The sequence below is a fragment of the Protopterus annectens genome, chromosome 4.part0 (genome assembly GCF_019279795.1).
Source record: "Protopterus annectens isolate FY-2018-M chromosome 4.part0, PAN1.0, whole genome shotgun sequence".
In the NCBI taxonomy this organism is placed as follows: domain Eukaryota; kingdom Metazoa; phylum Chordata; order Ceratodontiformes; family Protopteridae; genus Protopterus; species Protopterus annectens.
In genome coordinates, this window is record NC_056733.1 from 814,153,461 (window position 1) to 814,179,719 (window position 26,259).

Here is a 26,259-nt window from a genome sequence, read left to right on the forward strand (position 1 = left end):
ACCCAGGAAACCCACTCGGCCTTTCTGAGAACACTAGAAAATATGAAGGTCTCTCCAAACACCATTATATTGGGCGACTTCAACTACCCAAACATAGACTGGGAGCATTACTCTAGCTCCAACACCCTAGCCCAAAGGTTCCTAGAATTTATAAACTCAAATGCTATGGAACAACGTGCTACCACTCCCACAAGAGGGGAAAACATACTGGACCTGATCATCACCAACATGGGGACTCTATGCTCCAGACCAGAAGTGTATCCCTCACTGGTAAGATCAGACCATAAGCTAATCTCACTGGATATTCACATCCCGACCCCACCCCCTGCCCAGAAAACCACAGTGAAAAACTTCTCTAAAGCAAATTTCACACTCCTCAAAACTGAGGTGGAATCCTTCAAAGCCCCCGGGCCTGTGGAAAATACGGGCCAGACCGCAGAATCCTTTATAAACGCATTCTATGAACACCTTCAGGAATGCATGGATCATGCGATCCCAAATAAAACCAAGACCCAATCCTCCAAAGGCAGACGTCCTGTCTGGCGGACCCCAGCCATAAACAAACTCTACAATAGAAGGAGGAAGCTACTAAATGATAGAGCAAAAATCCCAAAAAGGGAAGGCATCACTGATCAGTACTAGCAAAAACCTACGGGCACTCATAAAATTGTCTAAGGCCAGCTTCGAGAGAAAAATTGCACAGGACACTAAGGATAATCACAAGGCTTTCTTTAGTTATGTTAGGAACTTGGGTGGTAATTCCCAGATATGCTCAGAATTAGTCCAAAATGACAAAAAATACACTGAACCCACAGACATTGCCAACATCCTAGCTGACAGGTTCAGTGCAAACTCCCCCCCTCCCCACCAAAAGGACAAATATCTATCCCAGCAGAGTGCTGCCCCCCTGACATCTCAGATGCTCAGGTAAGAGCCGCACTCTCCAAAGCAAAAAACACAGCATCAGTGGGACCAGATGGTGTCCCGGGCTGCGTCCTACATGAACTCCAAGAAGAGCTAAACCCAAACATAAAACTACTGTTCAATCTTAGCCTTACTACAGGATATGTGCCCAAATAGTGGCGTACAGCAACAGTGGTCCCTCTCCATAAAAGTGGTGCCGCAACGGATCCTGGAAACTATCGCCCCATAAGCCTGACTAGCTTGGTCTGCAAAGCTATGGAAAGGATCATCATGGACTTCATAAATAAAGATATTGGGGACCTACAGACACTGAATCCTACCCAGTTTGGCTTTGTTAAGGGCAGATCCTGCCTCTTAAACCTGGTTTATTTCTTTGAAACAGTCACCAAGGCAATTGACGAGGGGAAGGTGGTCCACACAGCCCACCTGGACCTCGAAAAAGCCTTCAATACAATACCCCACTTGGGCATTATAGATAAGCTCACCAGCTTAAATATAAATCCCTATGTCACTAGATGGATTGCAAACTGGCTTGAGGACAGAACCCAAATGGTTAGAATTGCTGGAGTCATGTCAGACTCCAAACCAGTTACAAGTGGTGTCCCACAAGGCTCAGACCTGGGACCTCTCTTGTTTGGTATATATTTCTTGGAGGTACAGGCCAACATGGAAGGACTGTGGCTGACCAAGTTCGCAGATGACTGCAAACTGGGCACCATAATCGACTCTCCAGCCGACACAAGCATCCTCCAAAAGGGCCTCATAGAAACAGACAAATGGTGCCAGAGCCATGGCCTCAAGCTAAATGCCAAAAAGTGTATAGTCATCCCCTTTGGCAAAAACAAAGTGCCCACAAATTACCACATAGTACAGAAGAAGTAATTAGGGACCTGGGGACCCAAGTTGATAGCAATCTCTCATTTGACAACCACGTGGCCAAAGTGGTTAGAAAAACATTTTATATAGTCCATCTAATCATGAAGGCATTCACATCTAGATCAGGGGACGTCATCGTGCCTCTTTACTCATCCCTCATCAGGCCCATAATTGAGTATAATGCCCCTTTTGGGATGTACCTTACCAGACACCTGCAGCAACTGGAAAGACACCAAAAGTACCTCACCAAGAGGATCAAAGGGCTCAAACAGATGCCATATGCTGCCCGGTTAAAGAAACTCCAGCTCTACTCAGTGGCATACCGCCTGTTCAGAGGCGATCTGTGCCTGACGTATAAAGCCATGTCCAACCCGGAATTAATGGACATGCTGCACCTCAGAAAATCCAAATCCCATCGAGTTACACGCTCGAGAGACTTGAACCTCAGCACTGAAATAAATAGGACATGCTGGAGGGACAGATTAATAACCCAGAGGCTCCCTTCACTCTGGAATAAAATCCCAGTCCAGGTTAGGCAGAGTCCCTCATTGACTCTCTTCAAGAGGAATCTTGATGAGTGGATGGGAGATCGTAGGTTTACCCCGGGTATCACTTCTGTGTCACTGTTAGACAGAGGCACAGAATACTAACCTCGAAAAAGGGCATAGCAAAATAAATTTAAAATGGGTGGCGAAAGCCAAACACATTCTGGCTAGGCTTATAAATGCCCTAGGGCAGATAGCCTAGTATGAACCTATGAACCTATATATATATATATATATATATATATATATATATATATATATATATATATATATATATATATAGATATATATATGTATGTATAGGCTAGAAGGGCTTTGCTAGTAGTATAGGAAGGATGGAAGCTATGTTGTGTAGGGAATAGGAGTTCTTCCTGCAGGAAATAGTCCAATTGCTTTTTAATACATTTTTCAAGTATTTTGGCAAGAAGAGATACAATTGCTATAGGTCTAAAGTTATTGTCTGTTGAATTTTTGCCTTTATGAAGAGGGTAATGTGTGACTTTTTGCAGAAACAGGGAAAGTGGGATTCCCGTATTGACTTATTTATAAGAATTGAGACAGGATAGACAATGCTACTGGCTGATATTTTTAGTTTGCTATTTTAATATGAGTCTTCAAGCTACCTTAGTAACCCTGCATTTTACTTTAATCAGTGCACATGCAATGTAACCCTTAAAACACTTTTGGACGAGATGTGTACTAGGTCTGACAAAATTAAATTTCTTATCGGGTTTAGATTAGACACAAAGCTACTAATCTACAAAGAAATAGATGTGTAAAAAAAGAACACTTACCTTATTTAAACATAATATATTTGAGAAGAATATTTTTTTTTTGAAAAAGACCCTCAACAGGATTCAAACTAAAAATTAATTTGCCACTGTTTTCTTCAGTGCACAATAAGATTTGCTTCTCATCATGCATGCATTTATTTATTTATTTATTGCTAGCTTTATTTACTAGAAAAGTCTAAATGTATAATTTTATCCACACAGTGGAGCAGCAGATAGCGTTGTCGCCTCACAGCGAAAGGTTCTCCTGTTCGATTCTTGGTTGGAGCACCTTCTGTGCGGAATCTGCATGTTCTCCCCACAGTCAAGTGAATTTAAAGACATGCAATTAGGTGCGTGCGTGTGTGGGTATGCCTTCTTTGAAGGTTGGGTGATGGGCTGGCAACTCAGCACCATAAAAATTCACTGCCAATCATTAGTGGACCGGAGTTCTGCTGTGGCGACGTCTAACCAGGAAAAGTCGAAAGACAGTTTTTTTCAGCAGAGACCTGGAAAGAAAAGCTCCACAAGTAAAAGAACAAAAAAATATATATTCCTAGTTGAAAATTGACATCATATTACAATATATTGTAAATGCATGGATTAATACAAATGTTAATACACATATAACATGTAGAGCAATACACATTTACCACCATTAAAACAAGATAGTACAATGTCATACAGCACTGAAATGTGTTGACATGATATAAGTGTGAGAGCTTATTACTGACTCATAAATTAAATGTCAGAGTGGAAAACATTGGATAAGAAAGAGAGGAAGAAGAGAGGGGAGGGTGAGAAAAGTATTTGTTAAAGGTATTAAGTGGGGTAGATATGGGATTCAGGGAAAATAACGAATAAAAGCAAGATCAAGAGTAAGGAAATAAGAGTAAGAGAAAAAAACAAGGAAAAAGATAGGATATAAATAGGTATTTGAGGAGAAGGAGCTGAAATGCTAGCCTGGAGAGCAGCAAGTGCCAGCAGTCTGAGGTTATTTCTTTTAGTTGCACCTAAAATAAATGAATGTCATGTATTGACCTGAATGTTGTAGGGATCGTATTCTAGAGTTTTGCTACAAAGTGTGAGTACAGACTTTGACCACAGTTTTTTTTTAGACTTTTAGATGTCAAGAAGATTTTTGTCAGATCAAAGGTAACAATTTGACAGGTATTGCTGGAGAACTGTCCTTATTGCTGGGGGTGAAGTGGGATTAAATATAATTCTGTGTGTTAAGAGAAGCTGGGTATAATATCATTGTTGGGATAATTATAACCAATTTAAAGTCTTTAGCACAGAGCAGTGATGTGTTCTGTGACTTGTATGAGCTACAAATCTAGCTAACCTGTTGTAACACTGTTCTAGTTTAGATTTTATGGTGGCCTGGAGGTTAGACAAGATGAAAGAACCATTCTGACAAGTAATTATTAAACCACTGAAGAGCAGGTTTAATAATTACTTATCAGAACACTACCAGGCAATGAGATATCAAATATGTAGATTCACCCCTCTGAGCATGATGATTATGCTAATCACGGCTCATCTCATTATTATTTCTGAATTACACAATTTGTATGACAAACAAACTTGATATTCATTGTGGTGATTTCTTCCCAGCACATGCCTGAGCACCTGTGAGCAGTGACTATTTGTTTGGGGATGGTAATTGTCATCATATAGTTAACCATCTTCAGACAGAGGCACTGTAGATCATGCATTCACAACTGCATAAACAGATATAGAAGACAAACATGTTTCACACCGTTAAGTGCCATTGGAGCTATAAAATGACAGTACCTATGTTTTCATGGTTAGTCATCCATCTTGAAAATGAATGAGTTTTCTGGACATCCGTCATAAGGAGTACAAGCTTAGGCTCCTGCAGGAGGGTTATACCAGGTGACAGGATAAGGCTGATGTCTGGTATAGTTTGGCCAAGGCTGTCACCCCTGCTACTGGCATTCCCCACACATGGTGGAAAAGTACCATTGCTATTACAGTGACATGAGTCATCACAAGCCTGACCTCCTTTACCATAGAAAGAAATTAAGGTGCAGTCAGTACCTCTGTACTATAATTATAGCCTCTTTTAGGTACCCAAATAACCTGCCACAGTACCACATTCACATTTTTCATGATGCCCTTTTTTATGTCTCTAGCTGCTAAAGATGCCAAAATGAACTGAGAGATAGACAGGAGCAGACCGCAGTGCCTAAAAGAGGACTAGGGTGAGTATACATGCTGAACAAATGTCTGGCTTTTAAAAGTAACAGTACTAGGTATTTAGCATTAAAAATAAAGCAGTGACACATCGGTAAGAGCTGGCACAGACCAATATATTAGTATGTCCATTCAGTGTTAGAAATGGTTCTCCATGCCTCCTACTGTCTAAGTGGACAAGTGGATCTTTATGTTAAGAATCATTGTTCTCACATTAATGAGGATGTCAGTAGCTTCAATTATCCCCAACACACTGATGTGATTATGAGAAACAGATCATGTATATTTTTTCTGAACAGTATATCACTGCAGGGTGACACAATACATATATGTAAGATTATCATTATTGGTTTGCTGGATATTTTACATCTTACAAAAGAGTTGACTGTCCTTTGCCTGTCACAAATTTACCCTCCCTCTCACCCTCAGCAACCCCTCAGGAAATATCACTTAACATAACCCTCCAACTATCAGTAGGGAGTAGGTCTAGGATCCACTCTCTCTCTAAAGCCAATAATACAGCTTTGAGGGGTGTTGAGAATACCTCCTAAATAGTCTGAAATATAAGCTATCAAGGCCACTGGAGTCACTATTCATCCTCAGCCTCCACACAGTCTTTATGCAATGTGAATGGAGGACTGTACCCATGATCTCTCTGCACAAGGGCGGACCATCAATGGATCACAGGAACTACAGACTCATTAGTTTGACTAGTCTCATATGCAAAGCCATGGAATGAATTATCATTGAAATGATTAACAATGACATAGGAAACTTTTAAATGCTGGACCCAACCCAGTTTGTGTTTTGTAGAAAGCAGGTCATTCCTATTGAACCTGGTGGACTTCTTTGTGAAGGTTACCAAGGCAATGGATGAGGGCAAAATAGTGCATACTGCCTACTTTGACCTAGCTAAGAGATTTAATACAATGCCCAATTCAGGCATTGTAAAAAAAACTCACAGAATTGGGAATAAACGCCTATGTAAATTGTTGGACAGCCAGCTGGCTAACATACAGGATCCAGGAAGTTAGGATTGGAGAGACCAAATCGATAAAGATACCTGGCTGGGCCTGCTCCACTTTGGCATCTATTATCCAGAAGTTAAGGCCAATGTCAAGGGCCTATTGCTTACCAAGTATGCAGATGATTGCAAGTGAGGAGCACTCATAGAAATCCCCAAGATATTAATCGGGAAAATCCAACTTGGAACAAGCCAATTTTCAGCAAAGGCTCGGGGAGAAGTGCTCCATATGCATGTCTTTGTAACATGGGAGGAAACTGGAGCACCCAGAGGAAACCCACACAAACACAGGAAGGACACGAAGAGTCCACATAGAAGGTACCCCAGCCATGAATCAAACCAGAGAACCTCTTGCTGTGAGGTGACAATGTTAATTGCTGCACCACTGTGCAGTCCAGCATTATTAAAGGAAGATCTAACACAGACAAATGACTGGCGCCAAACCCATGGCTCAAACCTCAGTGCCATGATGCATAATACATAATATTAGTAAAATAGTGCCTTTTGGGAAGTTGACCACCCAGAAAAAATACTTCATTGATAAACACCCCTAAAAGTAAACATAGTAGTAAGTATTTGGGGACTCATGTAGATAGTAACCTGGATTTTGACCAACAGGTATCTAAGGTACAAAGAAAATCATTCTATGTCACTCAAGTTATAAGTAAGGGCATGACATCTGGGTCCAGGGATGTCACCATGTCACTGTACTCAGCCCTCATCTGACCCATCATTGAGAATAATGGCTTCTTCTGTATGTTCTTGCCCAGGCACATGCAACAAATGGAACATCCACATGGGTTTCTCTCAAAAAAAAAAAAAAAAAAAATACACAGCATAAAGTGAATATCCTATGTAGATCACTTATTTCTTTTTTTATTTATTTATTTGCAGTTGGTTTGCCAGGATAGTCCATTGGGCCAAATGAACCCGTTTTCAATGGAGTCCTGGGGAGAAAAGCTCCAAAACTAAGTAGGTTACAGTAGGTTATTCTTAATAGATGTACAAATTATACCATTATACAGAAGTTAATCATACAAGAAAAAACAATTTGCAAATAATACAACAAAAACTAGAGTGAGTACAGTCTAGTGATGAAATTAATAGGTAATACAGACTAAAGGGAAATTTAGCACAAAAGTACTGAGAAATAACAACATATCTGGAAGCATTTCACGACAATACTGAGGAATAATAACATATTACGAAGCAATGCACAAGAGTACTGAGAAGTAATAACGTATTAGGAAGCAATACTTAGGAAGTGTGGCCTAGTGTATTGTTTCCAATTATTGTAGGAATAATAATATGTATGAGTTAGGGTGAGTAATAAGGAAAGTTGCAGGAGGAAACAGAGGAAGAAGGAAGATGGAGTTTGCAAGTGTTAGTTATGTGGGGTGGGAGCAAGAGCCCTTCAAGGCCCTGTCTCTCTACTTTGTGTCCTAAAGACTGCTGAGAATTTCTTTATGCCTAGCATACAAGGCATTCATGGATCCTGCTCTGATGGACCATTCGCATATCTGCACATTGAAAGCAATAGAACTACTAGCACACAGATTTAAACTTTGCTTGCAACTTAAATAGGACATGTTGGAGTAACAGGTATGTATCTCAGAGAACCCCCGTTCTCTGGAACAGGATTCCCATACTTGGGAAGCAGAACCCTTCCCTAACCCTATTCAAGCACAACTTGGATCAGTAGACGGAAAATCAGAAATTCACCCCTGGTCTGACCCTTATGTCTCTGATAGACAGAGGCAGCTATTAAAGCATGCCCTAACTGAAAAAAAGACACAAATAACCTGTAAGGTACGTAACTTGTGGAACACATTTGGGTTGCATGGCTAGGCTTATAAATGTCCCAGTGGTCGTTGGCATAATATACACCTACACACCCATTTACCCTCTATCTGTAATGCTGCCTCACATCAGGCTGGCTGTTGTTTTAGGCATACTATACATACACATATGTGTATATATGTTTATACAGGAAGTCTTCTGACATTTATCATTAGTTCTAGTGCTAGTGCTTACACCTCTACTAATCCCTCAAGACAAGAAGTAACATCCAATTCTACACGAGCTCCTTAAATCAAGTTTCACAAAACTGTGTCAGTGACCAGAGAATAACAAATTTAAGCTAAAACCTATAAAAAAAATGTTATGTTATTTGCCCCCCCCCCCCATAAAGCAGATCCCCTACTCACCCTCTTGCTTAGTGACTTGGAAGGCAACATTATTCCACATGTCTCTTATTATAAGTACTTAGGCTTAATACTGGATCCATCATTGTTTTCAACTCATACAGAATATGCAACAACATTTTTTTTTCAAAAGTCAAATTCTGCTGGAAAATGTCTTATCTGCTTCCCTTGAAGGCAGGAGATCTATCAGCTCCCTACTGAAATGGGAACACTCGAAATGTTGAGTGCTGACATGCAAAAAAATAAAGTGTATCAAAACTACAGGATAAGAGCAAATCTTGTACATCGCTCTCCTCCCTCATACATCTTTCTTGCTGGGGGAGCCCCCGTGCACCTCCTGGAGGGGGGCAAGACCCACCCCCAAGCTAAGACATATATATATATATATATATATATATATATATATATATATATATATATATATGGCTCCCCTTGAAAACGTTGACTTACCAGAATGTCAATGTTCACAACAGTGAGACAACAATGTTGAAACTTCAAAAAGCCAAACTCCTGGAACATCGCAAGTTAATTCTGAAAAAAATAACCACTGGGACACCATGGTGACCTTTTCCCTGTTCGCCACTGTAGTGCAGTCTCAGAGTTGGTATATTTAGTTAGCTGGAGTGTGGGGGTGAAGCCTCCCACGGTGGTCGATTTCAATTGCTTCCGTTCATATTAAAGTTGTTGGTGGTCCAGTGGTTATTTTCCCAAAGTTACCTTGCAACGTTCTGGGTGTTTGACTTTCTGAAGTTTCAACATTGTGGTCTCGCTGTTGTGAACGTCGATGTTTTGGTAAGTCCACATTGTCAAGTAGATCCATATATATATATTCTCTGTCATTTTGTCTTGATGGAAGGTACTGTTAGGAAAAGGGTTTTTAGTAACAGTGTTATGGTTAGTACACATGAATAAGCCCCCCCTGCCCTCCTTACTCACATGTGCCTAGTGCCTACCCTAACCCTGCTCCTACCCCCTACTCCTGTCTCTACATATTACATTACTAAAACCCCATTCCTTAGCAATACCACTATTCAGATAATGCTTGAGCTGGGTTTTGTAGCTGTGGTTTACTGATTGTGGAAAAGAAGTTTTCAGTGATTTGTGATTTTCTTTTTATGTGCCACACATTTGTGCTTTCATTCTTTTTTGTTCAGTCATCTGTGCTTCTCACATTGATATGCTCTATCAGTGATAATATAATTTTATATATATATATATATATATATATATATATATATATATATATATATATATATATATATATATAAACACTTTATAAGCTCAAAATCGGAAATGTTGACTCCGACAATATCAAACCCACAATATGGATAGTGCATTAGGTGAGTGTTGTTTATTTTAGGTTTTAGGGAGGGACTGTGTGTTTGTGAGTGTGCTGGGACGTTTTATGTGTGGGTTAGGGTAGGTAGGTCAGAGTGTGAGTGTGTTAGTGTTGGGAGTGGTGGTGTTTGTATGTCTGTGATGTGTGTTTGTGCAGGGGGGGTGGAATGTATGGTGCTGGGTTGTCTGTGTTACGGAGTGGAGTGCGACCTCGGAGTTAGTATATATTAGTGGGGGGGGTGCAGTAACGGTAGCTGTGTGTCTTTGTTTAGTTGTGTGAATGTGTGTTGTATTGCTTTTTGTACAGTGTCGGGAGGTGTGTGCGTTTGTATGTGTTGTGTAGTGTGTGCGGTTTTGTGGTTTTGTGAGTTTGGGTTTTGCGGTTTTGTCGTTTCCGTTATTTGGATATTTGACTTCATGGTCTTGAGATACTGAAATTCGATATTTCAGTATTTTGAGATTATGAAGTGAAAAAAATATATATGTGTGTGTGTGTGTGTGTGTGTGTGTGTGTGTGTGTGTGTGTGTGTGTGTGTGTGTGTGTGTGTGTGTGTGTGTGTGCATGTATATGTATATGTGTGTGTGTATAGCTAGATATGTAGATATGTATAGCAGATAGCAGACAAATGCACAGAGGAGAGGTAGCAGTTCCTTCAAATCAGAACTGAAATCTATTCCTTGAACTCTTTTTTTTTTAATGTTGAGGTTAAAGTAAACTTGTTCAGATACATAAAGGATATATGTTACCCATTATTAAAAAAAAACGTTCATCACATTTATGGACTGATGTGAAACAAGTGAGTTGATCATCTACATACAAGCATATAAACTTTAGCAAAGGTATGAAGTAGTGTTTACAAATTTCAACGTCAACTCAAACGTCTCTCTGCACTTTGTATAAAAATTCTTCAGTGGTATTAAACATGTCCACTTCCAGCTTATAACAATTTTGCACATCACAAAAATCAGTCTTTTGAAATGTGAGAAAATGTCTTATTCAAGATCTGAAAGCTGAATGCTGCAGCTTTTATAAAGAAGTTTGAAAAAACTGATGGCAGTAAAAGTCTAGAGGATATTTAAATTAACAAAGTAAATAAAACTTCCATTTGCAGAGGTAAGACAGAATGATGAGTTTAATTGAAAGACTGTGACTTAGATGCAGTGCCATATGAAATGCATGCATAGTTACTTCAAAAGGCATATAATGAATTCCCCAAAATACAACTAGAATGTCAGCTTGGAAGCATACATGGATAATGCCCTTCGAATGTCAGCTGTGAAGCATACATGGATAAGGCCCCATGAGTGAAGCCTGTGGTTCAAATTAGAAGACAGACCTGAGGATTCAGTAAATTCCATGTAATCTTAGCACAAACCCTACATGGAGTTTTCATCTTTGCATGGTGAGCAGCAGCTGTAATTACATATACATGCCACGAACTGCACTTAAACATAAGCAAGTGCAGTTTTGTGGCCAGTAACAGTGTTGCCAGCTAGGAAACCATGTAAAGCAATATGAATACGAGCAGACATGTAAACCTGTTTACCTATGGGCAAACTAGGTCTGGAGATTGCACGGAAAGCCACAATGATTACCAGGGTTATTAATAAAGCAATGTATATAGTTCCAACACATTACAAGAAAGTGTATATAGTACAGAGTATTGTGGAAACCTGTTTCAGGCATACTGAATAAAAGTTATGTAAATGATAGTGAAAGTACATACATGGCATTATAAATAAATATTCAGGGAAGGGTGTGTATTGAAAAGGGACACAAGGGTGAACTGTAAGAATGAACACAGGGGAAGAGTACAGGTGAAACATGGTAATGTACATCAGATGAGGGTATGTCAATGAAGACAATAGTAGCATGAACACTAATCACGTATCAGCATGATTCAGTATGGACTGCATAGTTATTGTATGTTATGTGACTGTCACACAAGGTGACATATCAATGGACAATATTCTTTGTTCATACGTTCACAGGTTCATAGGTTCATAGGTGTGTACTAGGCTAATGGCCCTGGAGCCTTTACAAGTCTAGCCCATAGACGTACCCTGGCATTGTGCTGCCTGACATCAATTCCCAGTGCCTCTGTCAAGTAGAGCCACTGAGTGATCCCCGTGGTGAATTTCTATTTTCCATCCACTTATCAAGATTTATCTTGAAGAGGGCCAGTGAGCTGCTCTGCTTGACATGTGTGGGAAGTCTATTCCAAAGCATGGACAGTCTCTGGGTTATGAACCTGTTCCTCCAGCATGTTCTGTTGATTGTGATAATGAGATTGAGGTCTCTGGAAAATGTGGTGCGGAGGGATTGGGATTTTTTTAGATATAGCATTTCTAATAGAGCTGGATCAGACATGACTTTGTAAGTCAAGCAGAGATCGCCTCTTAGTAGACCATATGAAATAGAGAATAGCTAAAGTTTTTTGAGTCTGTCCATGTAGAACATGTTGAAGGCCTAGGATCCTCTTCATGAGGTACTTTTGTGGCCTCTCCAGCTGTTACAGGTGTCTAGTGAGGTATATGCCAAATGAGGAATTATACTCTATGACTGGTCTAATGAGGCAAGAGTAGAGAGAAATGATGACCTCTTTCTCCCAGGATGCAAAACCCTTGGTAATGAGATGTGCCACATAGAAGGACTTTCTGACCACAGTGGCAATGTGGTGGTCGAAGGAGAGGTTGCTGTCAACTTGTGTCTCCAGATCTCTTATAACTCCTTCAATGTTCAGTGGGATCTCATCAATGTGGTAATTAGTGGGAACTGAGTTTTTCCCAATGGGGATGACACATTTTTTTGCATTAAGCTTAAAGCCATGGTTTTAACACCAGTCATTGGTCTCAGTAAGGCCTTTCTGTATGATGTCTGCATCACTTGGGGAGTTAATAATGGCTCCCAGCTTGCAGTCATCTGCAAACCTGGTCATCCAGAGACCCTCTATGTTGGCCTGGACTTCTGAGAAGTAGATGCCAAACAGGAGAGGACCCAAGACTCCACTCGCGACTGGTCGGCAGTCTGACTTGGAGTCCTCTACTTTCCCACTGTGGGTTCTATCTGTGAGCCAGTTTGAAACCTACCTAATGAAATACGGGTTGATGCCTAGTTTGGTGAGTTTATCAATAATTCCTGAGTGAGGAATGGTATCAAAGGCCTTGGCCAGATTGAGGTAGGCTGTATAAACTGCCTTACCCTCATCCACAGCTCTGATGACTGACTCAAAGAAGTCAACCAGGTTGAGCAGGCATGATCTAACTTTCACAAAACCAAATTGCATGGGATCTAGAGTTTAGAGATTCCATATATCCTTGTTAATTAGGTCCATGATGATGCATTCTATAGCCTTAGATATCAGACTCGTCAGCTAATGGGGCAATAATTTCTAGGGTCTGTAGTTGCTCCTCCATTATGGAGAGGGATGACTGTAGCAGTGTGCCATTTGGAAGGGACAAAGCCTGAGGTGAGGCTGTGAGTGAACAGGGCACACAGATGTTGTGCCAGTTCACTTTGTAATTCATGTAGAATACAGCCAAGGATATTGTTGGGTCCCATGGAAGCTGTATTCTTGGCCTTTGACAATGCAGCTTTAACCTGTGCTGCAGTAATGCTGGGCACATGGCATTCTTCCTATATTGAGATTAGTCCTTTGGGGGGGTGGTAAAGTTGGCACAGAATCTGTCCACCAGTATGTTGGCAATATCTTTTGGATCAGTATAAGAGGGACCATTGTGCAGTAACTCAGAGCAGATCTGGTTATTGCCATGGAGATTCTTGATATAACTATAGAAGGCTTTGTGGTTGTTTTTAGTGTCTGCCTCAATTGGGATCTCAACCTTTTGTTGCGGCTAATAAGGAATTTTTCCAGTCTTGGGACTTCACCTTTTTCTGCAACAGTTTCTTCCTTCTGTTGTAGAGTTTATTAATGGCAGGGGACCACCAGATTTGCTTCCTTTTTTTAGAGGATAGCATTTTGATTCTTTTGGGTATGGGTAGTTCCATGCATTTATGTACATCTTCATACAATGCATTGTTGTATGATTCGTCAGCCATGCATCTATTTTCCATTGGCATGGCAGCAAAGTTAGCCACCTCTGTTTTTAGGAGTCCAAAGTCAGCTTTGGAGAAGTTTTTCATAGTGGATACCTTTGTGGAGGTGTGGGTGAGATGCGGATTTCCATGGTGATTAGTTTGTGGTCGGATCTAACTAGGGAGGAATTGACTATTGGTGTAGAGCAATGGTTGTCCATGTTAGCAATAACCAGGTCAAGGATGTTGCTTCCTCTAATGGGGGTAAGAATGATCAGGTCTAGGGCATTGGAATTGATGAATTCCAGGAAGCGTTGGACCAGTCCATTGGTGCACAAGTAGTTTTCCCAGTTGATGGAGGGGTAGTTGAAGTCACCTAATATGAGAGTGTTGGGTTGGATCTTAATAGTTTCCAGGGTGCTGAGGAATGTGGAGTCAGAGTCTTGGGACATGGTTGGGGACCTATAGCAGGCTACGACCTGAATCACTGTCTTACCCAATGTTACCTGGAGTATCTCAGATGTGTTATGCTGGGCTGGACTGAAGGTGTGCATATCCTTTATGAATATGGAGACACCACCACCTTTGGAATTTTGGTCCATGTTCTGGGGCCAAAAGGTATGGAATGAGTTATAGCCTGGTAGTGCAGGTGTGCATTCTGCTACTTTAACCCAGGTCTACGTTACAGCACAAATGTTGATGTTTTCCATTTTGAGGAGTGCTTAGAGCAAGTGCGTCTTGAGATTTAGACTTCTAGCACTGAACAGCATGACCCTCAGATTGCATTTATTTATAGCTGTTACGGTGGTAATTTGGCCTTTGGAATACCACCTAAAAAGACACAATAGGAGTGGCAAGAGCCTTAGCCAGTACCTGGAAATGCAGGGGTGACAAATGCAGGCTATCTTCGGCAAAGCATCAAGGTCTGTCAATCATGTCATCCCAAGCAGACAGATACTGGATCCCCTTAAAAATGACATCAGAAACTTAGACAATTGTTGAAGTCAATCATTTTCTGTTTGTACTGCGGTGTCATTCTTGGCGATGGTAGGATGCTGCTCAGGGCTAGGGTTATAACTGCTTTGGCCACATAATCCGAGAGCACCACCATGTCTCTTTTCATATAGTCCAGGGAGATGCATCTCAGGTCATTCACATCCACATGGACAATGACAGAATCATACTTGTACTTGTTGTGGAGTGACCTTAGTGCATGTGTTGGATTCTGGCACCTGATAGACAGCTGACTGTTACCTTCTCCTTATTCAACCTAGTGAGTGGGACATCAGGGTGCCTCATTATTGAGTCACCTATGATTATTGTATTGGGCAAGCTGTTTTGCCTTAGGGGCTTAGGTTGAGGGGATCACTGTGTAGGTGAGCTGTGTGTCTTGTGGTTTGTGCTGTGTTGTGGTGGAGGAGTGCATTTCTGCCTTGAAGGTCTCTGCTGTGATATACTGTAAGCATCCTTACATGAACATTGGAGAGGACATATATCAAGGATGGTATCTACAATAGAGGTTAGGTGCATATTAGTGCATATTGTAAAGCTGTGCTATTCCAAAGGTCAAACAATGACCATAATATATCACCACCATGCACACAGCAGTAGACTGGGCCTGATGTGGACATTACACCTACATAGATATAGAATATGAATACCATACAAAGTTACAATAGCAACACCACATATTCCTGGCTAAAACACTGTCACATTGCACCTTATAGAGTATGATAGCATCATTGTATGCTGAGAATAACATGTAGGGAGGAGTGTAGGACATGGATGTGGAGTTACATCCCTGTGTAAAATTGTCTCAAAAGTGATAGTTGCATGTATAAACATGCAAGCTGACTGCTGTCAGATTAGATCACTAATATGCGTAGATAAAGTAGCTCGCAAAACAGAGTAGTTAATGTTATTGCCACAGCACGTTTGTCTTGAATACTGTCAGAGTGCATATTAAACAGGATGATATAATCATATGCTACAGCAAGATGTTTGGAGGATGGTTGGACGTAACTGTGGACTCACATATGGTTTAAAAATTGTCCCTATAATGATTGTTGAATGCACACACAGTTGGCTGCAGTGAGAATAGAACCACTACCTTACAGACCACAGAATTTAGCACAAGTGCCACAGTATAATACTAGCTTTTATAGTGTCAGTGAATACTTTATAGCTGGTGACATCACCAGAGTCTGGTGAGAAAAAGATCATAATAGCAGTGTCCCACATGCTGGTGTAAAATGGTCTCTTGAATGTCAATCAAGTGAAGACACACACACTCATACAACAGTTGATTGCAGTGAGAACAGGACAACTTTCAAAAATATTGGTACTTCATGGTATTATACTGATGACTGCAGGATATACAGTTATGCTCTTCTTACCACACACACACACACACACACACACACACACACACACACACACACACACACACACACACACACACACACACATACACACATATACACACATATACATGTATTGACTGCAGTGATATTAGGACTCCTACCTAAGTACACCAGCTAGAGAACTCATTACTTAATGTAAGCACCATGGCACATTTCTGACTTTTATATTGCTGAAGGACAATTTATAGTGGATAATATCATCACTGGATTTGAGAGAATATGTTGTGAGGTGTGTATGAAATGGATGGCTAGCCATGTATTACTGTCAAGATATTAAATGTATGCATGTTACCTGGCTGATGAGTGTGCAAAGTGTAGTATTTGCTGTTGTGCTTCCAGTGTGTAAGTATACTTTAAAAAGACAGCTTTGCAAACTATATGCAAACAGCTGTCCACATTACTGCAAACACTGGAAAATCTGAATGTGTACTGTCAGTATAAAGATGTACATGGCATATAAGAAAGAATGTTTTATTTATTTCTGTAGTGTAGTTGATATATTTGGGAACAAGTATTGAGAGACCAAGTTTCAAGTGCATGGATGAAGGTAACAAATGGCTACAGTGTAAATATGTTTTCTTTCCTTAAAAAGTGCCTTCCCTTAAGTTATGTTTTTACATGTACTTTCATGGGATAAAGACTAAATGGGCAATAAGCATAAGTAATGCATGGTATTGTATATTTTCCATAGTGCACCAGTGAGTAACTGGTTTGCGAGATTGATGGCAAAGTATCTGCACATGCGAGATACACATTTATACTGGTTTCCCTGGTTGCAAGTAGTTAAGCAACAAGCAAATGCAAGCCTCTGCTTCACTGATAAAATTATGAGAGTTCTATTGGTTTGTTTACCTCCACACAAATATGGTAAGTGGGGGGATGTGGTAGTCAACTGTGTGGTTAGTAATGAGTATAAGAAACACACTTGCGATTCAGGTGACTGTGTGGCAGCAGATATAAATGCACTGAAAGTTTTCTTTTTGAGCCAAGATAATACAGGGTTTGAATCCAGGTGTATATAATAATTTTAAATATGCATTTATAATACAATGAAATAATTATCTATTCTACTTTCAATGTTTGTTACCTTAGCACACAGTATTTAAACAGCATTGCACAGAGGTAACCACACCATTTAAGAGATGTTCACTGTCACAGCATTGATGTACAATGCCAAACTCCACACAAACACGGTGTACAAAACGTGAAGGGCTTCATTGGGCTGTTTTCACTTCTGTGTGTGGTGTGTGATTCTATTTTTTCACTAGATGAAAGGTGTTAAAGTGGGTTAGATAGGAGAGTGGTTAAGTGGTGGCAAGTGGGGAGAAGAACAAAGGGAAAGCAGTAGAGGAATGTGCAGGAAGAAGGTAAGAAAGAAGCATGGCTATCCACTTCTTCAACAGTGTAAAATGAAAATATGCATAGACTATCAGCTGAATTTGGATTGTCACCTCAACAAAGAGGGGTGGCAGCAATGCAAGCATGTTGTATAGCCAACTGGACCAAATCAAGTTTGTCAAGAAGACACCTGTGCAAAATGGTAAACTATGTGTAGGATGATGTTTTTCTTTTCTTTTTACTTCATTAAGAGAAGAATGTTGGGTAAGGGACATCGGCATTTTTGGGTCAGGTAACTGAAGTAGGTGAGGAAGCAGATGCAGACAACCAGGACAAATAAGACACAAGGATGGTGAGGGACATGACAGGTTGGGGCCAACTATGATTGGGGATAGGGAGGGACATTGGAGGTCCATGCCCATCAAACATGGGGCCAGTGAGAATCTAGTCCTCACCCACAGAATTACCATCATTGTCCCTTCCACTACTGGATATTGGAGTGCTTGACATTTTTCCTATGGACCATAAAAAAGAGCATCCTCTCCATCTGTCATAGGCATGTGCCAATGGTGATGTGCACAACCTTATGCACCATGAACTCTTGGCGGGTGACAAAATTCCCACCTCTACCACTACTCCTGGAGTGTACCACAGCTCTAGCTGCCGGGGTAATGCTACCTGAGGAGGGCCCAGGTAGTGCAGGGGCAGCAGAGGCAGTACTGCCAGGTTGTGTCCCAGATGTACTGGGTGCCAGTGCAGGAGCCTGTGGAGCAGGGATACTCTGAGCCATGGGGGCTGTCCTACCTCCCTGTGCTGTAAAGCATTTTATGAGTTGTCAGAAATGGATGACATGGAACATTGTGACCAAACATATTAAAATAAAAAATAGAGATAAGGGTTGGGGAGAGAGAAAAAAAGATAATTAGAACCATCATACATGGCTACAATGAATTATTAAAACATAAAGAATGTATTACCACTTTTACATTTAAGCAAACTTCTTAACAACTACAAACTATAACTGATGATTGCTCAAAGTAGTCCTTACATTGTGCATATATTGCACAAATGCTTGGCCAAATTACTGTATACACATTAAGTTAACAGCAGGGCATTATGCCACTTCTGTTGTAATTATTATGTAATATTTTTAAATGATGTGACTATATATTTGTTCCTTGTGGTATTTGAACCCACAATACCTGACTACAATATTAGAATCAACTCCTATAGTTGGCTTGTGCTAAAGACTGAAGCATGCAAGCTTGATTTTACAGTTAAGATATGCATGCTGAATTTGCTACTACTGTATAGAAAAGCAATACTTTAGATAAGATAATAATTATGTTGTGCTGCATACATACCCCTTGCTTTCCTCAGTCTTTCTAAATGCTCAAAAGAGAAGAGCATTATGCACACTAGTCTTGCCTATATGCAGCCGTCTATCTAGTTTAAACTGTCTTTATCTGTGTACTTACACAACTGCAGGATGACAGCAGTCCTAAACTCAGCCAGCCATTGGTTAAGTGTATCCTGTTTGTGCCTTTTGAGGTCTTTAAAATGGTGCCTACACTGTCCTCCAGTGTGTGGAATACCAGTCACTCTGGAGACAGCCTTGTCCAGATTATTCCATGCCTCAGACTTGTACTGGAAGCCAGTATAGTCCTCCTGCAAGAGCCTTTGGCTGTGGCCCTTTACAAGGAATCCAATAAAGATTATGGACTCCTCAACTCCCCACCTCTCAGCCCTAAATTGGGCACCTTCCCTTCTAGCAACAGATAATAATGGTTTCCTGCCAATTCATGTTATCCCATTTACTACCAGAGCACACACCCAAATAACAATGCCAACTGAATTTGTGACACATTAAGCAGAGACCAACAGTGCCAGACAGACAGGAAAGCAGTTTTTGAAATATGAAGGTTAATGCAGTTGACATTAGTTGATGGGGTGGTTGTTGCTGTAACTGTTGATTCATCTTTGCAGAAATGTATGCACATTGATAAAATAAATTTGTACAATGTAGTTGTAGGATTCAAACCTGTGCATTATACCTGACAGTATGAGGGGTTAACCATGTATGTGTCCGACCTGATAAGGTCCTGGTTTATACATTCATGTGTTTGACTATCATTCGGGTCTGAAGGCAATTTAAGGCCAGAGAAGGCAATTATAATTACAGAACCAGAATATTTAGTATACAGACTGTCACAAGTATAATTCACAGCTATACATACTTATAATTTTTATGTTTAATTTTTTTATTTGTTTTTTAAAAGTGAGTGGACAAGCATTAATAAAATTGTGATATTGCGAGCATTAACTTATACCAGTTGCCAAAAGTAAGGTTGGACTACAAGTGTATTTTTACAGTCATTACCGTACACAGTGCCCATTGCAACTGAGACCTTGTTTGTCAGAGCTGCTCAATACTTCTACAGATACATTAAAGAGCTGTGTTTAAACATGTACAGTATGCATGCGACATGACACTTCAGAAAGTAAATGTGTAATTGTATAACCATAATTCTGCGGATACTCACAGTTGCACATTTAATATATAAGGTCATAACATCTAAATTCAAAACAGCGAGACCAAATGACTGAAAATCCAAAACATCTAAAACTCACAGCATCGAATCTCAAAACATTGAAAACTACAAAGCAACTATAAATAACATCCCACACACTGTTTACTACGTTTATGCAGGGGGAAAACCCCCCTGCACCCCCCCAAATGGGGGGGCTCCTCGCCCATAAATTAAATATACCAACTTCAAGGTTGCACTACAGTGGGGTTAGGAAATTAACTTTTTACTCCACAGTAGTGCAACTTCAGAGATGGTATATTTAAGTTACAGGGGGTGTGGGGGTGTGGGGGGCATAAATGTAGTAAAACCTCTGTGGGATGTTATTTATAGTTGCTTTGTAGTTTTCATTGTTTTGAGATTCGATGTTATGAGTTTTAGATGTTTTGGGTTTTAGATGTTGTGGTTTAGATGTTATGAATTTAGATGTTATGGGTTTTTGAAGTTTTCAATGTATATAGATATATATATATATATATATATATATATATATATATTTATATATATATATATATATATATATATATATATATATATATATATATATATATATATATATATATATATATATATGTAGACATATATATGGATTCACTTTATAAGCTTGGAATCTCGAGACTATAAAGTGGAAAGCTGAAAGTGCTGAAAGACCAGAAGCACAAAATTCAAAATCTCGTATGTCGGAGATGTTGAATTAGCGGTTTTGGTGTTTCGCTGTGTGTATAGATTCAGGTAAGTGTTTTTGTTTAAGGGTTTTAGGCAGGGGCTATGTTGTGTGTTAGTGTGTTTTGTTACAGTGATGTGTGTGTGTGCCGGGAATGTTGCTTGTGTGGTGGTGTTTTGTGTGTTTCTATGTAGTGCAACCTTGGAGTTAGTATATTTAAGTAGGGGGCCTGTGCGGGGCACAGCCTCCCACATGGGGGGGGGGGTGGAGAGGGGCTTGTCCCCCTGCATATAGTAAGGGTAGTTGTGTGTGTTTGTTTACTAGTAATCCTGAAAAACAAACACTGCCACGGCTGGAAATCACTTCTTAAAAGTTTTTAATCACAATTACAAACGATTGAGCACTTTCTTCCCTCCATTAAGGGATTTCATCAGAATCTGTGTTTGTTTAGTTGTGTGCGTGTGTGTTGCTTTTTTGAATGAGTTGGGAGGTATGTCTGTTTGTGTTTGTATGTGTTGTGTACTGTGTGCTGTGTGTTTTCACAGTTTTGTGGTTTCATGGTTTTGGGTGTTGTGGTTGGTTTTGGTTATATGGATTTTCAACTTCATGGCCTCGAGATACTGAAATTCGATGTTTCAGTATTTCGAGATTATGAAGTGTATATATATATATATATATATATATATATATATATATATATATATATATATACATAGATATAGATATATATATATATATATATATATATATATATATATATGTATATATATAAAAAATATCCTGTGTGTGCTCAATGCACATGGTGTAGGCAGTTATTTCTATGTTTGGTTACTGTTTGGTTACTGTTTTTATGTTAATTTTAATATAAAGTAAACTAGAACAACAGGAATCAAGAACTGGCAGTCAAACTTTTAAAAAACACAAACACAAGTTCAGCAAGCTAGAAATCCACCCAAATAGTAGAACGAAACTTTACATCCACTTGTATCGTGAAGTCAAACTGTTTGAAGACTCACAACAGGCAACAAAGGACAAAGTCCACAGATTTATTAAAAAGTTTAAAGAGCTTTTCGTTTGCCTCAGTCGGCTAAACTTCATCAGAAACATTATTAAAGTGAGCTAAAAGTCCAATTTATACAAACAGCTGGTTAACAATTAACCAATTACACATATTGCACATTGCCTCATTTAATTTGGTTGCCTTTAAACGCTTTAAACGTTTTAATAAATCTGTGGACTTTGTCCTTTATTGCCTGTTGTGAGTCTTCAAACAGTTTGACTTCACGATACGAGTGGATGTAAAGTTTTGTTCTACTATTTGGGTGGATTTCTAGCTTGCTGAACTTGTGCTTGTGTTTTTTAGAACAACAGGAATACAATTTTTGTGGATTAGAACTCAGGTTCACCTATATTGCTGTCCTACACCTACACCTGCTGCCACAAGAACAGGCCAGAACCAGCTGTATATTTTCATATTCATTATTAAGTATGTGTGTTAACTGTAGCGCAACACTGCTTAGTGTGTTTATGTGGTAGCAAAAAATAGAGGATACAATGTATCCATTTTGAAATTGTCTACGGTCTGCTTCCTGTCTAGACCTGCAGGTGTTGAGGAAGGTTGCTAACTGCTGCACAATGCTGCTTAGCGAGTTTGCACTACGGAAAGCAAAAGATGCAACAATGCATCCTTTTTGAAATCAAGAATGTCTGCATCCTGTCTGCAGGTGTTCTGTCTGCTTTGCGTGTGGGACATTAGGCCAGGCATGTATGAAGGTAAGTGATGTGCAAATGTGACAAGAAAAAATTACCTTGTTTTATCCTTGTGAGCAGTGTTTATTATGTTTCATCCTTAAAAGACAAATGTGGTACTTGTACCATGATGTACAGATAGCATATATTGTGTGGATCACTGTGTTTAGCACATGTGCTGCACACACACATGATTCCTAGCTACGCACCCACATATGATTCCAGGCATAATTTAAATATTGTTTATCACAGAAGTACATTACATGACTTTTATTGCATTTATCCATTTCCCGTGCTTGTGCTGAGCCACCCACCGAGCAAATAGTGCTATTAAAATAATAAAAATAAAATAAACATTACAAAATAAATGTTAGCACACATTATTTTTACACAAGTCTCGATTTGAACAGACACACTAATGAGCCTACAAAACACAGTAAGGGTGCCTTATCCCTCTTTTCCACAGAAACACCTCACATCATCATTTTTCCCATTTTCCTTATGGGGTTGGGGTATCATGCCAACTGTTGCCATCTGTTAATTCAGTGCCGCACTCCTGCCTTATTTGACACTCATGCCTGGCTGTCGCAGATCTTCTCTTACACAATCCATCCACTTCTTTGCTGGACATCCTCGTTTCTTTTACCTTCTTCTTGTCTGTCCCAGATCTTCTTCACCGGATTGTCTTCTGCCTTTCTGCACGTGTCTGAACCACTGTAATCTATTGTCTTTGATCTTGTCTGCAACTGGAGCTACTTTGGCTTCTGCTCTTATGTCCTCATTTCTTTGTCTGTTCCACAGTGTGCATCCTACTACTCTTCTCAGGCACTTCATTTCCATCACCTCTAACTTCCTCATCTGCTCTGCCTATACTGCCTGAGTTTCTGTACCATACAGTTATACTGGTCACACCAATGTCTTGTACACCTTACTTTTCAGCTTTTTTGGCATTTTTCTGTCATTCACTACACCTGAGACTCTATGCTATTTGGCTGCATCTCTTCTGATTCTAGCTTTGACCTATTCATTCAGACTTCCTCTCTCCTCAACAACCCCTCGCAGACACTTGAAGCTATTAACCTGCTCCACTATCTTCCCTTCTATCTCAATTCTCAGCTCCTTCTGATTTCCCCAATTTTCTGCCATTACCACTGTCTTTATCTGTGCTTAATGTCATCCTATGTGCCTTCAGTTTTGCATGCCATTCCCTATCCTTTGCTGAAGTTCTTGCTCAGGGTCTGCCTGTAATGCCACATTGTCTGCATACAGCAACTTTGTTCAACTGTCCCCTCCAAGCTGTTTGCAAATGTAGTCCATCACCAGTATGAACAGCAGTGGGCTCACAGCTGAACCCTGGTGCACACCCACTCCCACTGGCAACCCCTCTGTGAGTCTGAATGTTCGTACTCGAGTCATTGAGTCCTTGTACATAGCTTGTACTAATTCTACCAATGTCTCTGGGACTTCAAACCACTGCAATACTTCCCAAATCCACTTTCTTGGGACCTTGTCAAATGCTTTCGCCAAGTCTAGGAATGCCTAGTTGGACTTATTCCTTCCTCATCTCTAGCTTCTTCTCAACTGTCTTACTGCAAACATCAAGTCAATTGTGCTGCATCCTGATCTGAATCTGAACTGCTCATCTCTCATCTTACATTCTAGCACTCTGTGTATCTGTTTATCAGTCATCCTCTTCATAACTTTCATGCAGTGTGACAGGAGTTTGATACCTCTCTACTGCCCACAGATGTGGATGTCCCCTTTGTTCTTTAAACACTGGTGTGACTGCTTATTCTCCAGTAATCTGGGATACTCCTTTCTCTCCACACTGCTATGAGTGCCATCAGGAGCCATTTTTTCCCTATCTCACCCAGCATATTTCTACTGTGACCTCATCTTTGCCTGCTGCTTTCCCTGACTTTAACTTTCGTAGTGCTGTTCTTACTTCTTCTAGGGTGGGGTCCTCTTCTTCTCTCATCATAAGCTGTGTATGGGGAAGTACAGCTTCTGTGTTTTTTTTTTCATTTAGAAGCTGCTGTAAATACTCCTTCCATCTGCCTTTGATGTTTTGTGAACTGTCTTTGTCTTGCAACTTGATATAGTTTCTTTGTGCCACCTACTGAGTCACTTTCTAGAAGCTGATAGAGTGCCTCTGATGCCTTATTTTTGCTATTTCATCTCCTTTCTTAGCTTCTTTGTAAGCCAACCAGTATTCCTTCCTAGCTCAGTCAATCCTTTCTATCTCCTACTTTTTCCTGTACTCCTTTCTTTTGATGACTTCCTGGACTTCTGCATTCTACTGCCAGCTTTCCTTATGTATGTTATAGCCATGCCTGACCTGGCCACATATCTGTTCTGTAGTCCTCACACATGCTGTTTTGAGGTGTTGCCATTCTTTTTTTTTTCAACTCCACCTATTTCCTCCTAGACTTGAGGTGCTAGAGCCTTGAGTAATTCATTTAACTGTTGTGCTTTCTCTCCAGTCAACCTCCAGGTCTTCAGCCTGGTCTCTGTTGACCTTAAAGCCTTCTCTGACTACTGCTTGCAGCTGATTGTGGCAACCAGTGGTTTATGCTGCAGGCCAACTGTTTCGCTAGGGATGACTTTGCAATCATTGATTCTATCCCAGTGCTCTTTCCTTACTATAAGAAAGTCTACATGAGTTACATGTTGGCCACTCTTCTATGTGATCTTGTGACTGCCTCTCTTTTTGAACCATGTGTTGCCAACTACCAAACCATTTGTCAGACAGAAGTCCAGAATGGTCTCCCCTTCTTTATTCCTGTTGCCCCACCCATGTAGATCCAGGCAGTTCTCATATCATGCTCTATCTTTCCTAATATGTGCATTCAAATCCCCCATTATCAACACCAATTCATGTTGTCCTGCTTTATCTAGTAGTTCCTGAAATTGCTGTCTGAATGCCTTCTTTTCCTCACTATCACAACCCTGCTGTGGAGCATATGCTGAGATTATTAACACTGCCCTATCATTACACTGGGCTCTGATTGCCATGAGTGTGTCACTAATTCTGATGATATCCCTCACTGCCTTCTGATGCTCCTCTCTTACCACAATTCCCACACCATTTCTAGATTGTCCTCCTCCTGAGTAATAGATTGTGGATCCCAAGCCAAGTGGCTTTACTGCACTGCCCTTCTATCTTGTCTCTTGGATACACAGGATACATAGGATGTCCAGCCTCCTCCATATCATCATGTCATCCACTTCCAAGCTGCATCTTGCCAGTGAACCTACATTAAGTATTGCAATTCTCAGTTCATGTTTGGCAGGGTGATGGTTTTGCGTCCAGCTTTCACTCAACAGAGCTATCCCACGTAACCCATGTTGGGCAACTAGACACTGGCCAGCCTGTAGCTTATTGACCTAGGGCTGTTGGGCTTTATGGTGGGCACACACTGGACAATAGAGGCATATACACCCCTCCCATCAGCTTTACAAAAGGAATAAAAATCATTGCATATACAAGCAAGTCCCAAATAATCCACAGTATTAACAAGACATATGGCACTTGCACACTCTCAGTTGTTTATACATGG